Source organism: Capra hircus, chromosome 7, assembly GCF_001704415.2.
Source record: "Capra hircus breed San Clemente chromosome 7, ASM170441v1, whole genome shotgun sequence".
Taxonomy (NCBI): domain Eukaryota; kingdom Metazoa; phylum Chordata; class Mammalia; order Artiodactyla; family Bovidae; genus Capra; species Capra hircus.
The window spans coordinates 98,912,890-98,927,676 of NC_030814.1; the positions used below are offsets into that span (position 1 = coordinate 98,912,890).

The 14,787-nt window shown below is 40.5% G+C and overlaps 2 pseudogenes; both read right to left on the reverse strand.

The window, feature by feature from the left end:
- On the reverse strand, nt 4,131–5,059 carry LOC102180214 (annotated as a pseudogene).
- LOC102180485 lies at nt 12,333–13,278 on the reverse strand (annotated as a pseudogene).

The window sequence follows — 14,787 nt, forward strand, 5'->3', positions numbered from 1 at the left end:
AAATAGAGGAAAAGAACAGAATGGGAAAGACTAGAAATCTCTTCAAGAAAATTAGAGATACCAAGGGAACATTTCATGCAAAGATGGGCTCGATAAAGGACAGAAATGGTCTGGACCTAACAGAAGCAGAAGATATTAAGAAGAGGGGGCAAGAATACACAGAAGAACTGTACAAAAAAGACCTTCACGACCCAGATAATCACGATGATGTGATCACTCACATAGAGCCAGACATCCTGGAATGTGAAGTCAAGTGGGCCTTAGAAGGCATCACTATGAACAAAACTAGTGGAGGTGATGGAATTCCAGATGAGCTATTTCAAATCCTGAAAGATGATGCTGTGAAAGTGCTACACTCAATATGCCAGCACATTTGGAAAACTCAGCAGTGGCCACAGGACTGGAAAAGGTCAGTTTTCATTCCAATCCCAAAGAAAAGCAATACCAAAGAATGCTCAGACTACTGCACAATCGCACTTATCTCACACCCTAGTAAGGTAATGCTCAAAATTCTCCAAGCCAGGCTTCAGCAATACGTGAACTGTGAACTTCCAGATGTTCAAGCTGGTTTTTAAAAAGGCAGAGGAACCAGAGATCAAATTGCCAGCATCTGCTGGATCATGGAAAAAGCAAAAGAGTTCCAGAAAAAGATCTATTTCTGCTTTATTGCCTATGCCAAAGCCTTTGACAGTGTGGATCACAATCAACTGTGGAAAATTCTGAAAGAGATGGGAATACCAGACCACCTGACCAGCCTCTTGAGAAACCTATGTGCAGGTCAGGAAGCAACAGTTAGAACTGGACATGGCGCAACATATTGATTCCAAATAGGGAAAGGAGTACATCAAGGCTGTATATTGTCACCCTGCTTATTTAACTTATATGCAGAGTACATCATGAGAAATGCTGGGCTGGAAGAAGCACAAGCTGGAATCAAGATTGCTGGGAGAAATATCAATAACTTCAGATATGCAGATGACAGCACCCTTATGGCAGAAATTGAACAGGAACTAAAAAGCCTCTTGATGAAAGTGAAAGAGGAGAGTGAAAAAGTTGGCTTAAAGCTCAACATTCAGAAAACCAAGATCATGGCATCTTGTCCCATCACTTTATGGGAAATACATGGGGAAACAGTGTCAGACTTTATTTTTTGAGCTCCAAAATCACTGCAGATGGTGATTGCAGCCATGAAATTAAAAGATACTTACACCTTGGAAGGAAAGTTATGACCAACCTAGATAACATATTGGAAAGCAGAGACATTACTTTGCCAACAAAGGTCCATCTAGTCAAAACTATGGTTTTTCCAGTGGTCATGTATGGATGTGATAGTTGGACTATAAAGAAAGCTGAGCACTGAAGAATTGATGGTTTTGAACTGTGGTGTTGGAGAAGACTCTTGAGAGTCCCTTGGACTGCAAGGAGATCCAACCAGTCCATCATAAAGGAGATCAGTCCTGGGTGTTCATTGGAGGGCCTGATGTTGAAGCTGAAACTCCAATACTTTGGCCACCTCATGGGAAGAGTTGACTCATTGGAAAAGACCCTCATGTTGGGAAGGATTGGGGGCAGGAGGAGAAGGGGATAATAAAGGATGAGATGGCTGGATGGCATCACCGACCAGATGGACATGAGTTTGAGTGAACTCCAGAAGTTGGTGATGGACAGGGAGACTTGGCATGCTGCGATTCATGCGGTCACAAAGAGTCAGACACGACTGAGCGACTGAACTGAACTTGTAGCCAGAAAAGACAGTGGAAAGAAATCAAGTCAAGTTCAAACCCATCACAGGCCTTTGAAAACCCCCAGGGAGCTCTGGAGCTAATACAGTCCCTTAGAATTGCCTGGAACTGGGGCAAAAGAGATCAATGTTTACACACCCTCACCATATAGTTATTGAATTTGGGCTGCCCAGTGATGCTCTGTAGCTGAGGCTGATCCCCCTAGGAGTTGATTGCTGAGGGCTGAGTAACACTCAGCATTGGAGTAATGTGTCTCATGCCTGACAGGATAACATAACAACATAAAATTTACTGTCTTAGCCATTTTATCTTTTTTTTTAAATTGAAGGATAATTGCTTTACAGAATTTTGTTTTATGTCAAACCTCAACATGAATCAGCCACAGGTATACATATATCCCCTCCCTTTTGAACCTCCCTCCCATCTCCCTCCCATACCACCCCTCTAGGGTGTTACAGAGTATGAGTTTCCTGAGCCATACAGCAAATTCCCATTGGCTATCTATTTTACATATAGTAATGTAAGTTTCCATGTTACTCTTTCCATACATTTCACCCTCTCCTCCCCTCTCCCCATCTCCATAAGTCTATTCTCTATGTCTGTTTCTCCATTGCTTCCTTGTGAATAAATTTTTCAGCACAGTTTTTCTAGATTCTGTACATGTGCGTTAGAATATATGTATCTTTTTCTGTTTACTTTACTCTGTATAATAGGTTCTAGGTTCATCCACTTCATCAGAACTGACTCAAATGCTTTCCTTTTTATGGCTGAGTAATATTCCATTGTGTATATGTACCACAACTTCTTTATCCATTCATCTGCTGATGGGCATCTAGGTTGCTTCCATGTTGTAGCTATTGTAAATAGTATTGCAGTGAACAATGGGATACATGGGTCTTTTTCAATTTTGGTTTCCTCAGGTTATATGCCTAGGAGTGGGATTGCTGGGTCATATGGTGGTTTTATCCCTAGTTTTGTAAGTAATCTCCATACCATCTTCCATAGTGGCTGTATCAATTAATATTCCCACCAACAGTGCAAGAGCATTCCTTTTTTGCCACATCCTCTCCAGTATTTATTGTTTGTAGACTTTTTGATGATGGCCATTCTGATTGGTATGAGGTGATATCTCATTGTGGTTTTAATTTGCATTTCTCTAATGAGCAATGTTGAGCATCTTTTCATGTGTTTGTTAGCCATCTGTATGTTTTTGGAGAAATGTCTGTTTAGATCTTTTTCCCACTTTTTGATTGGGTTGTTTGTTTTCCTGGTATTGAGTTGTATGAGCTGCTTGTATATTTTGGAAATTAATCCTCTGTCAGTTGTTGAATTTGCTATTATTATCTTACCCTGTTAGACATCTTAAGTGTCCAGTTCAGGAGCATTTGTGGCTCAGTGGTAAAGAATCTGCATGTAAGACAGGAGATATGGATTTGATCCCTGGATCAGGAAGATCCTCTGAAGGAGGAAAAGGCAACTCACTCCAATATTCTTGCCTGGGAAATCCCAGGGAGAGAGGAACCAGGTGGACTATACTCCATGGGGTTGCAAAGAGTCAGACATGATTGAACAACTGAGCACACACACACACACCACTATCCATCTCCAGAAATTTTTATCTTCCTGAAGTGAAACTCTATTTCCACTAACCTAATTCCCCATTCTTCTTTCCAAAGCCTCTGGCAACTGCCATCCTACCCACTGTCTCTATAATTTTGACTACTTTAGGTGTCAAATCATTCAATTTTTGTCTCTTTGTGTCTTGCTATTTAATATGATTGGGAAGAAGGTAGATGGAATGGGAAGGAGAATTATCAGCAAAATTGGGAACTGACTTTGCTTTTGTAAGTACCCTCTCATCTACTCCTGGGGTAGCATACACCCCACTTTCCCCAGGAAAAACCCAGTTGATAAGTGTTTATTTAAACTTAATATTCATAGTGTCATATTTCAATTTCAAAATACTCCAGTTTAGAAATCAAATATCTACTCTATTTACTCAAAAATCACTAAGGAGCAAAAATATATTAGATGTGTTGGTCATTAAGGTAGAGTTTAGATCCACCTAACACATAGGGAATAATCATAGGAAAGTTATAGAAACAATGCAAAACAAGAAAAAGAGAGAGCTGTATTTATTTTGTGATGATAGAAACAAGATTGCTTGTGAGTCTTGAGTAATACATAAGGAAAGAGAGACGGGTATACAGATGTGATATGCAAAACCCAGAAGGGTTATAACTCACATGGGGCATCCAGCTAATCTCCCAATTCCATTAAAGCTATGCTATGAAGAGGAAAAGTTGTGTAAACATAAAGTAGAGAGCCAGATGGGTACATTTACAGTAAGTGACTTCAGATTCAGAATCACTTATTGTACATTTTTGATTAGGCTATTCTGCTGATAATCCTCCAGGGGGCACTGTTGATGTCCTTGTTCCTTAGACTGTAGGTGGAAGGGTTCAGCATAGGGGTGACCACAGTGTACATCACTGAGGCCACTGCACCCTTCCTGGGAGATGGTGAGATGGCTGAGCTGAGGTACACCCCAAAGCCTGTTCCATAAAATAAGCAAACAACTGACAGGTGAGAACCACAGGTAGATAAGGCTTTGTACTTCCCACCTGATGAGGAGACTCTCAGAATTGAGGAAACAATTTGAGAATAAGAGTAAAGGATTCCCGAAAGTGGAATCCCACTGACAATGGTCCTGTTGAAATAAATTAATATGATATTGATGGAGTTTTCAGAACAGGGAAGACTGAGGAGTTTAGAAGGGTCACAGAAGAAATGAGGCATTTCCACTTCTGCACAGAGGTAAGCTGTGACATCATCAAGTAGTGAAGCTGGGAGTTCAAAAGTCTAATGGAAAATGACACCAGGACCAAGAAGCCACAGAGGCGGGGGTTCATGATGAACAAGTAGTGTAGAGAGTGATAAATGGCCACCAACCAGTCATAGGCCATCACTGTCAGAAGGAGACTCTCCAAACATGGAAAAAGAGAAAAGATGGTCACCTCAGCTAGGCAGCCTGCATAGGTGATGGATTTGCTGTGTGTCTGGAGGTTCACTAGCGTCTTGGGGACAGTGGTGGTGTTGAAACTGATGTCAGCCAAGGACAGGTTAGAGAGGAAGAAGTAAATGGGTGTGTGGAGGTAGGGGTCAAAGGTGACAGCCAGAATGATGAGTAGCTTCCCAAGCACAGTGACCAAGTACATGGACAGGAAGAGCCCAAAGAGAAGGGGCTGCAGGTCTGGATAACCTGAGAGGTCCAGGAGGAGGAATTCTGAGACACCTGTTACATTCTGTGGTTCCATGTTGATGGGGTACCTTTAGGAAAAAAAGAGTGTTGAAAACAGAAAATGATTGTAGGGGCACCCAGATTAGTGTCCATACTTTGGATTGAAGCAATTTACAAATAAAGTATTTACACTTGATAATCATACCCTTTAGCACCTTCAGCAGTATTTCTCAGTTGTGAGTGAGTCTTCATTAGGGTCAAAATATTCACTGGTTTCTTTATACATCTATTTTAGAGGCATGGGGCCAAAGAATATGAGAGAAGTAAGGACATTTTGAGGTAACAAATCCGTGAATACAGTAAAATATCTGTCCCCTACTTTTGAAGGAAAAATATTGAATAAAAGTTATTGTTTTCCCCTTTAAAAAATTATTCTAATTACAGGATACTAAAAAGCACTCCGGAGAAGGTGATGGCACCCCACTCCAGTACTCTTGCCTGGAAAATCCCATGGATGGAGGAGCCCGGTAGGTTGCAGTCCATAGGGTCGCTAAGGGTCAGACACGACTGAGCGACTTCACTTTCACTTTTCACTCTCATGCATTGGAGAAGGAAATGGCAACCCACTCCAGTGTTCTTGCCTGGAGAATCCCAGGGACGAGGGAGCCTGGTGGGCTGCCGTCTATGGGGTCGCACAGAGTCAGACACGACTGAAGCGACTTAGCAGCTGTAGCAGCAGCAAAAAGCACTCACATGTGCTGCTAGTATCCAAATGTTGTATAAGAAATTCCCTTGCTTTGTAACGTAGTCCTGAAGAGATCAAACCACATTCACTGTAGTATAAATTAGAGTCAGATAACCTTTCTATATTCCAATTAACTTTAAGGGTTTTTCTTTTTATGTGGTTTTATGACATCCATCTTCCATGGAGATAAATGCTCACTCAAATGTGGCGGTCTGGTCAAAGTGTCCTCAATATAACTGAAATATAAATATTTGGCCTTGGGCTTCATATTTTGATAAATATATTTTTGCTAAAAGTGTATGTATTTCACTAAAAGTGTCGCTGATCCTGAGGATAGTATTAACATATGATGTATCAGTGATTAAATAATAATTCAGTTCAGTCACTCAGTCATGTCCAGCTCTTTGTGACCCCAAGGACTGCAGCACACCAGGCTTCTCTGTCCATCACCAACTCCCAGAGATTGCTTAAAGTCAAGTCCATTGAGTTGGTAATGCCATCCAACCATCTCATCCTCTGTCATCCCCTTCTCCTGCCTTCAATCTTTCCCAGCATCAGGGTATTTTCCAGTGAGTCAGTTTTTCATATCAAGTGGTCAAAGTACTGGAGCTTCAGCTTCAGCATCAGTTCTTCCAATGAATATTCAGGACAGGTTTCCTTTAGGATGGACTGATTCGATCTCCTTGCACTCTCAAGAATCTTCTCCAACACCACAGTTCGAATGCATCAAATCTTTGGCACATTTAATTTGATAATTAAATTTTAATAAATAGTCTGAAGTTTTTTTCACTTTTGCAGTTTTTCTCTATCAGTCCTAGACACCCTCAAGAAAAAACCTGAGGTTGGTTTTTGTTGTTTTTGTGTGTAGTGGCTAGGTAACCCTTCTTAACTATGTCTCTACTCCTAAAAATTTATGAAGCGTTGGTTTATCATCACACCTAACTCTTATGAACAGTTGGAGAGCATAGGATCAAAGCCAAGTCTCAAACTCCAAGTTGTCCTTCTTAAGATCAGCTTATGATCTTTTCGAGTCATTTTTCTGTATTGGGAAATTGCATTTTTTTTTCTACATTCAGCTCCAGAAAGGCAACTCAGGCCTTCATTTCTCCTACAGGTCAAAACATGATGCCATTTAGGAATAATCAAAAGGGGAACAAACCGAAAAGACTAATATCACAAATACCTGGGGAGTTTGTGCATCTGTAAAATGGGTTTATTAACTGTACTGAACTTACAGGGTTGCTGGAAGAAATAAAATTAAAATAAATATAAAATAGCCAGTGTTATTAGTGCTGGCTGATCAATATAATTACCTTTTGATCTTTCAAAATTTAGCTATGGACTAGCTACAACCTAGAACCAATCAGATCAGAATCTCTGCTCATAATTCCTTTGGGCAAACGAACATATTGTCAGGGTAGAGAAACATTGTTAGGCAATTGATAAACATTGCAATAATGTTATCTATCATTAAAACCGTATTACCCACTAGTGCTCATGCTCCGTCGCTCAGTTGTGTCTGACCCTCTCCCACCCATGGAACATAGCCCACCAGGCTCCTCTGTCTACGGGATTTTCCAGGCAAGAATACTAAAGTGGATTGCCATTTCTTCCTCATACTACTCACTGCCCATATTAAAATATAAATATTTGATAATATTTTCTTTCGAACTCATATTTATTACTGATGAAAAGAGAGTGGTTTTGCTGTTCCTGAGTGATCTTATTCCCCTGCACTTCACCAGCTCAGAGGCAAACACATCGTGAATTGGGTAGACACATTTTTCTTTCAGTGTTTCCATAACATTAGTGTTAAACTATGTATTCATAAGCAATTTTGTTGAAAACTTACCTAGGTCCTGTCTAACATAGATAAATTCTCATTGACTACAGTATTGGGAGTTTGGGATTGACATGTACACACTACTATATTTAAAATAAAGTGCCTTTCATGAAAGAAATGATGCATAACAGTATCAGAGGGATCACTTTATTTTTTGAATTTTTTATTATGACATAACTATGAAAATTCTTGCAACCCTATGTACATTACACTAGTGAGAATTTCCAAAATATATATGCATACAAGAGTATTGATTCAGTTTTAAAATTTGAAAAATGCAAGTTTTCTATTAACTACTTACAAAAGTTATGCTAATGGAAAAATCAGACCAAATCAACTACATGTTCTGATATACAAGGTGTAGAATTAGACACATCCTTGAAGGCTGACTAAGAATAGTCCTTTCATGACAGAACCATATGAAAATTCACATCTTGTATAGGGAATGATATTTCTATAACTCAGATTTACAAAATGGGCTGGAAAATGCATTACTATCCATAGAAAACCATACCATCCATAATATTCATACCCCAAAGCCCCCTGCAAACAGTTTGGTCCATTCTGTTAATTTAGATATGAGCTTACCACATCCCAATTCAAGGAATTGATGGTTCTACTTCCATTTGATCATCTGGGACTAACATAGGTTTTAAAAGAAAATAATCTGGTGGGACGGAGCCCTGGGGTGGGAATTAGGAGGCCTTTGTCTGAGTCCACCTAATGTTTCACCCACTTAATGTGCAGTGTGTGTAAATCTCCCTACTTCTCTGCACTTGTGTCCCTCCCATTGAAGTAGAGCCAACAACACGCATTTGTAGGATGTGTGTGGTGTGGAGGAAAGGGAAATTTCCTCTTCTAGCCCTCTAGAGTTCTATGGCTGGAATAATAACAAAATTGACACAAGACAGATTAACAGGAGAAAAAAGAAACAAATTTGAGTTCCTGCACATGGAGGTCTCATAAAAATAGGACCTAAGAAGTGGCCAAAGCAGGCAGCTTTTTCCTTTTTGGACAAAGACACAATAAATTGGTGAGGAATTGACAAGAGGAAGAAACACAGGCTTTGGGTCCTTTGCTAGTAAAGAATCGGTGGTGGATTCATGTCAATGTATGGCAAAACCAGTACAGTATTGTAAAGTAAAATAAAGTAAAAAAAAAAAAAAATAAAGAATCTAAACAGATTTGGGCATGGGGCAGAGAATGAAAAAAAAAAACAATCAAATTTGTTTGTATAAGCTTCTATGCTCCAAATTCCCCATCTCTGAGAACAAAGTTGTCCTCCAACTTCCGGGGCAGGAATGCCCCTTTCATGTGATTTATTCCCTGCTTTTCCAGGATACAGGGGAGGGTCACAGTTTCCATCTTGCATTAGCTGCTTCTCAAGCAACTTCAGTATAAAATAATCAATAAACCATTGCAGCACATTTTGGAGCAGTCCACCCAATAGTGTGTCCCCAATAGTGGCAGATCCCCAATAGTGGCACCTAAGAGGTCAATGCTGCTGCTAAGTCACTTCAGTCGTGTCCGACTCTGTGCGACCCCATAGACGGCAGCCCACCAGGCTCCCCCGTCCCTGGGATTCTCCAGGCAAGAACACTGGAGTGGGTTGCCATTTCCTTCTCCAATGCATGCAAGTGAAAAGTGAAAGTGAAGTCACTCAGTCGTGTCCGACTCTTAGCGACCCCATGGACTGCAGCCTACCAGGCTCCTCCATCCATGGGATTTTCCAGGCAAGAATACTGGAGTGGGGTGCCATTGCCTTCAATGCTTAATAAATATTCATCTATGTTTTTATTTTATCTATTTATTTTTTTAAGTTTTTTTTTTAATGCGGACCATTTAAAAAGGCTTTGTTGAATGTGTTACAGCATTGTTTCTGTTTTTTCGACTGTAAGGCATGTGGAATCTTAGCTCCCCAACCAGGGACTAAACCTGCACCCCCTGCACTGGAAGGTGAAGGCTTAACCCTTGGACCACCAGGAGAAGTTCCCAGACACAGCTTTTAATTCAGAAGTTGAACCATTATTGGACTAGTTAGCTTATTGATGAAATACAATCCTAGGAGAGTTTAATGATCTTACACTCTATTGTATGACAGAGAGATAGAAGCCTGTCAAGTCCCAGACAATTCATTTACAGAATGAGTAGAAATCCTAAAATGTGTCTCAGTTCACACAATTAAATTAACTTTCCTTTCTCTTTCACTGTTTCTCCTTTAAAAAAAAATTTATGATTCACTACTTGTTAAAATAATAGTGTACTGTAGATATTAAATGGGAAATGATAGGTCCCTTAGAAAATCACACAGAGGCATATGAACCCTGCTTTATGCTTTGTCTAGGCCTACAAGACATCACTGGAAGGAATGATGGGGCAAGCAGACAGGAAGGGCCCAGCATGCATGCTAAGTCACTTCAGTTGCGTCCCAGCTTTTTGAGACTCTATGAGCTGTAGCCCGTCAAGCTCCTCTGTGGGGTTCTCCAGGCAAGAAAACTGGACTGGGTTGCTATGTCCTCCTCCAGGGGATCTTCCTGATCCAGGGATTGAACCCAAGTCTCCTGCAGCTCCTGCCCTGGCAGATGGATACTTTGCCTCTGAACCACTTAGGAAGCCTAAACTTCAGGATAACAATATCTAAAATTTACTTTGCTGTTACTGCAATGCCTCCATGAAATATTTAGTACCCATTTTGTTTCATTCTTACTCATGTAGTTGTATCAACTGGATATCAATTTAGATGACCAGTTTCAGGCTCAATGGTATTAAAAGCTTGCTCAGTATCATTCAGGTACTAAGTAGAGCAGATAAGATTCAAAATTAATTTGTGGGTGTCTGAGGCTTATGCACTGTCCATTCTGTTTCCCTACACTTCAGAGGGTTTAAACAGAGGTTCAGAAGTCTCTTCCAACTTTTCTTTAAAATTAATTAATTTATTTTAATTGGAGACTAATTACTTTACAATATTGTATATGCCTTTATACTGTTTCTTATTTCCTGATCAGCACCCTGACTGTACTCCCTTAGAGATCCACAGGGTAAATGATTACAAGAATGAAAGCACAAGTTGGTAATGAAGCAAAATTCAAGGTCAAAGACAAGAGAGAGAAATGCCTTGAATTGCATAAGGTGATGCTTTCTAGGACCCCCAGCTTCAACTCAGCCTTCCTTCCTATAGCTGATGTAGCAGGTGCCACACATGGTCTGCACTGAGTCTACTGTGAACACCCAAAAGGAACAGCACAGTGAGCAGGGGGTCTGTGCCTGGGAAGAAAAGGAAGAGAGTTTGCTTTTTGCCAATTTATAGTAGCTTGATAAAACTCTTATATGTCTCAAATCCTTAACATTTGTGAAGAATTCTCATCAAATCCAACCCTCTAATGAACAATTGAGCAATTTAGGACCAAAGCCATTCTCAAACCCTAAATTAGCTGGGATTCTCCAGGCAAGAATATTGGAGTGGGTTGCCGTTTCCTTCTCCAAGGAAGAAGGACAGTTTAGAAAGACCTGTTTCCTGATCAGGTAGAAAAGATGCCCAAGGAAGATAGAAACAGTGTGGGAGGTATGGCAAAACCAATACAGTATTGTAAAGTAAAAAAATAAAATTAAATTTAAAAAAAAGCTAAAATAAATAAATAAATAAATGAGTTCTTGGATCCCCACCACTAAAAACAACATCAACTTCATAAGCCTTTGAGCTAATATATGCATTTTGGTAACCTCCTACTGGCTCTCCTATCTGTTCTCTGCTTTGGTGATGAGAAAACAACCCCGCACACATACCTCCCCCCCGACTCAACTCAATCCCTCCTGCATTCGTGTCTCCCACTGCACTTGGCACTCACTGGATTGTGCTTGTCTCCACTGGACCAGGACTGAGGGATTCAGATCACCTGCCCCTCCCTTACCTGGTGTTGGATGAGGGCTGAAGCTTTGTGGTGAGGACTGGCACCAAGACAGCCTCAATTGTGGGCTTCCTGGTGCAGACAAAAACTCTGGGAGGAGGAGACACACAGGTATGGAACCCACTAGACTGGAGCTGGCTAACTGAAGGGCTGGGAAGCACAGATTGACTATCTAAAGTGATGCAGTCTAGAGACCTCAATACACTTAGAAAATAATTAATCATCTACAGTCTCTTAAACTCTGAGGATTTGCTAATTTCATGGAGGAGAAAAAGAAGAAAAGTGAATGTATTAGGAAGGATCTAGATTCATCAACTTCTCAGGGGAGTTTGACCTCTACTCCTCAGCTCTGACTGAAGCGACTTAGCAGCAGCAGCAGCCTCAGCTCTGACTTCCAAGTTTTTTTTTTCCTTCTTATTTCAATCAGAGAAAACATGTGACTTTCATATCTGCAAGCCCATTGAATCACTTATGTAATTTAGAGAGATTTAGATACACCTAACACACAGAGAATCAACATAGGAAAATTATAGAAACAGTATATAACAAGAAAGAGAGAACTGTGTTTATTTTGTGAAGATCGGAGCAAGGATGCCCATGACCAAGAGTCCTGGGTCATATGCAGCAAACATGAGAAGGGTATACTGATGCGCTATGCAAAATCCTAGAAGGGCTATGACTCATTTGGGGCATCCAGATAATCTCCTCTAAGAGGAAAAACTGTGTAAACAGAATAGAGAGCCAGATAGGTAGACGTAAGCTATGTGACCTAAGAACAGAATCACTTATTGCACATGTTTGGTTTTGTTAAATTTTCTACTCCTATGAGCCAAAAAAAGATACCATGGTGTTGAGATTAGGCTATTCTGCTGATAATTCTCCACAGGGTAAACTTAATGTCCTTGTTCCTTAGGCTGTAGATGAAGGGGGTCAGCATAGGGGTGACCACAGTGTACATCACCGAAGCCACTGCACCCTTTCTGGGGGAAGACAAGACAGCTGAGCTGAGATATACTCCAAGGCCTGTTCCATAAAATAAGCAAACAACTTGACAGGTGAGGGCCACAGGTGGAGAAAGCTTTGGACTTAGCAGCTGATGAAGAGACTCTCAGAATGGAGGATATAATTCAAATATAAGAGTAAAGGATCCCTGAGAGTGGAATCCCACCAACGATGGCACCAATGAAATAAATTAACATTTTATTGGTGGAGGTATCAGAACAGGCACCGTTGAGGAGTTGAGGAGGGTCACAAAGGAAATGAGGAATTTCCACATTTGTACAGAAGGTAAGCTGTGGCATCACCAGGTAGTGCAGCAGGGAGGTCAAAAGACTGACAGCAAATGATGCCAGGACCAGCAAGATGCATAGGCGGGGGTTCATGAGGACCAGGTGGTGTAGGGGGTGACAGATGGCCACCAACTGGTCATAGGCCATCACTGTCAGAAGGAGACTCCCCAAACCTGCAAAAAGGGACAAGAAGGTCACCTGTGCTAGACAGCCTGCATAGGTGATGGACTTGCTGTGCATTTGGAGGTTCACTAGCATCTTGGGGATAGTAGTGGTGCTGCTACTGATGTCAGCCAAGGACAAATCGGAGAGGAAGAAGAACAAGGGAGTGTGGAGGTGGGAGTCAGAGCTGATGACTAGGATGATGAGTAGGTTCCCAAGCATGGCCACCAGGTACATGGACAGGAAGAGCCCAAAGAGAAGGGGCTGCAGGTCTGGATCATCTGAGAGGCCCAGGAGCAGGAATTCTAAGACATCTGTTAGATTCTGTGGTTCCATGTAGAGGGGACATCTTTGCAAAAGAAGAGAGTATTGAATAAGCAGAACAATTTCAGGGGCATACAGATAAGTGTCCATACTTTGGATTTAATCAATTCACAAATATTTAAAACTTTTTTATTATGATACAGTTCTGAAAATTCTTGCAATCCTCTGTATACTACACTAGTGAGAATTTTAAAACATATGTGCATACAAGAATATTGCTTCCATTAAAAAATTGAAACATTAAGTATTTCTTTAAAAAAATTTTTTTTATTTTTTATTTATTTTTTTTTAATTTTTTAAATTTTAAAATCTTTAATTCTTACATGCATTCCCAAACATGAACCCCCCTCCCACCTCCCTCCCCATAACATCTCTCTGGGTCATCCCCATGCACCAGCCCCAAGCATGCTGCACCCTGCGTCAGACATAGACTGGCAATTCAATTCTTACATGATAGTATACATGTTAGAATGTCATTCTCCCAAATCATCCCACCCTCTCCCTCTCCCTCTGAGTCCAAAAGTCCGTTATACACATCTGTGTCTTTTTTCCTGTCTTGCATACAGGGTCGTCATTGCCATCTTCCTAAATTCCATATATATGTGTTAGTATACTGTATTGCTGTTTTTCTTTCTGGCTTACTTCACTCTGTATAATTGGCTCCAGTTTCATCCATCTCATCAGAACTGATTCAAATGAATTCTTTTTAATGGCTGAGTAATACTCCATTGTGTATATGTACCACTGCTTTCTTATCCATTCATCTGCTGATGGACATCTAGGTTGTTTCCATGTCCTAGCTATTATAAACAGTGCTGCGATGAACATTGGGGTACATGTGTCTCTTTCAATTCTGGTTTCCTCAGTGTGTATGCCCAGCAGTGGGATTGCTGGGTCATAAGGTAGTTCTATTTGCAATTTTTTAAGGAATCTCCACACTGTTCTCCATAGTGGCTGTACTAGTTTGCATTCCCACCAACAGTGTAGGAGGGTTCCCTTTTCTCCACACCCTCTCCAGCATTTATTGCTTGCAGATTTTTGGATTGCAGCCATTCTGACTGGTGTGAAGTGGTACCTCATTGTGGTTTTGATTTGCATTTCTCTAATAATGAGTGATGTTGAGCATCTTTTCATGTGTTTGTTAGCCATCCGTATGTCTTCTTTGGAGAAATGTCTATTTAGTTCTTTGGCCCATTTTTTGATTGGGTCGTTTATTTTTCTGGAATTGAGCTGCATAAGTTGCTTGTATATTTTTGAGATTAGTTGTTTGTCAGTTGCTTCATTTGCTATTATTTTCTCCCATTCAGAAGGCTGTCTTTTCACCTTGCTTATATTTTCCTTTGTTGTGCAGAAGCTTTTAATTTTAATTAGATCCCATTTGTTTATTTTTGCTTTTATTTCCAGAATTCTGGGAGGTGGATCATAGAGGATCCTGCTGTGATTTATGTCTGAGATTGTTTTGCCTATGTTCTCCTCTAGGAGTTTTAAAGTTTCTTATCTTACATTTAGATCTTTAATCCGTTTTGAGTTTATTTT